A 2,049-nucleotide genomic window follows, 5' to 3' on the forward strand; every position below is an offset into this window, starting at 1 on the left:
TCAATCAAGGTGATCGACTCCAACGCCAGCCAAACCGTAACCAGCTTGCGTCAGAGGACACCACTGGACCGCCGCAGGCACCTCCGGAAAGAACACACACACACACACACACACACAGTCATAACTACTAGAAGAGACAGGGCTTTTGTGTAGTGGATTTATTATGACAGTCTAGGATGATGATCTGTGCTGTCCTGTAAAAACCAGACACACAAAACACACACTGTGGCAGCTCTGCTGTGTGTTTGTGTGACTGTGTGTGTGTGTGTTTTAACAACACACCAGGGGGGTATACCCCCCCAGATCCAGGTTTGTCACTAAACCACGTATGTGGAATACCCCCCAGATCCAGGTTTGTCACTAAACCACGTACGTGGAATACCCCCCCAGATCCAGGTTTGTCACTAAACCACGTACGTGGAATACCCCCCCAGATCCAGGTTTGTCACTAAACCACGTACGTGGAATACCCCCCCAGATCTCATGGAAATGTAAAGACTGCCTGCTGCACATGTTTGGGGGCCATTTTAAACACAAGTACATGTTTGCATGGTGCCGCGTGGGATCCTCTTTCTGCAAGTACAGTGGTACACCCCAGACATGACCGTGTGTGTGTGTGTGTGTGTGTGTAGATATGTTTTCACTTCCCCACTGACCCAAATAACAGGCAGGGAGGGTAAGAGCGCGTGCGCGTGTGTGTGTGTGTGTGTGTATCTGAGGCCACTCTGCTAGTCAGGTCTGTCATGAAATGTAACCATCACTTCCGTGTGTGAGTGTGTGAGTGTGTGAGTGTGTGAGTAAGCATACACACAAGCCCAGTTTAGAAGAAGACAAGTACAGTCCTTTAATACAGCCTTCTTTACAATGAGACAAGGACAGTCCTTTAATACAGCCTTCTTTACAATGAGACAAGCACAGTCCTTTAATACAGCCTTCTTTACAATGAGAGAATGAACAAACAAACTGAATCGACAAACATTTCATAATAATACAGTTTGGCAGATGGAGTGAGTGTGTGTGTGTGTGTGAGAGAGAGCAAGGGAGTGTGAGTGTGTGTGAGTGTGTGAGAGCAAGGGAGTGTGTTTGTGTGTGTGAGCAAGGGAGTGAGTGTGTCTGTGTGATGTGAGTGAGAGTTAGTATGTGTGTGTGTGTGTGTGTGTGTATCCTGGATAGCTGACATGTTGACTGCATGACATTCTCTGATGTATGAGATGTGTGTGGATTCTGCTTGTGTGTGAGATATGTGTTTGGATTGTGTGTGTGTGAGATATGTGTTTGGATTGTGTGTGTGTGTGTGTGTGAGAAACACTGGCTTTGCTCTGGAAGAGAGATAATCCACAGTTAGTAGAACAACAGCAAGCGTGGAGACTAAGGGTAAAAAGCAGGTGTGTGTGTGTGATATGTGTGTGGATTGTGTGTGTGTGTGATATGTGTGTGGATTGTGTGTGTGTGATATGCGTGTGTGTGTGGAGACTAAGGGTAAAAGCATGCAGCACGCGAGCATTAACTTTAAACAAACACCATCGGAGGAGAGAGAACACACACACACACACACACTGGAGCCAATGGAGACCAGCTAGAGTGAGGTGAGGCAAGGCAACACACACACACACACACACTCCTGCCGTACTGTCGGTATACACAGCAGTAGTAGTAGTCTGTAACACACACACACACACACACACACTCATCTCCTGCCATACTGTTGATATACACAGCAGCAGTAGTAGTCTATAACACACACACACACACACACACACACACACACACACACACACTCATCTCCTGCCGTCCTGTCGGTATACACAGCAGTAGTAGTAGTCTATAACACAAAGATTGCAATAAAACACGAGAAACAATAACAGCTCTATGTTCCCATTATAATCACACACACACAAACAAATCAAATAAAAAAAGAATCACACACACACACAAACAAATAAAAAAAAGAATCACACACACACACACACACACACACACACATAATAGCAGCTCTATGTGTGCTTCCACGGTATCTGACCTGGCAGACACACGGGCTATTCTGCATTA

The sequence above is a fragment of the Clupea harengus genome, chromosome 11, assembly GCF_900700415.2.
Source record: "Clupea harengus chromosome 11, Ch_v2.0.2, whole genome shotgun sequence".
NCBI classification, from domain to species: domain Eukaryota; kingdom Metazoa; phylum Chordata; class Actinopteri; order Clupeiformes; family Clupeidae; genus Clupea; species Clupea harengus.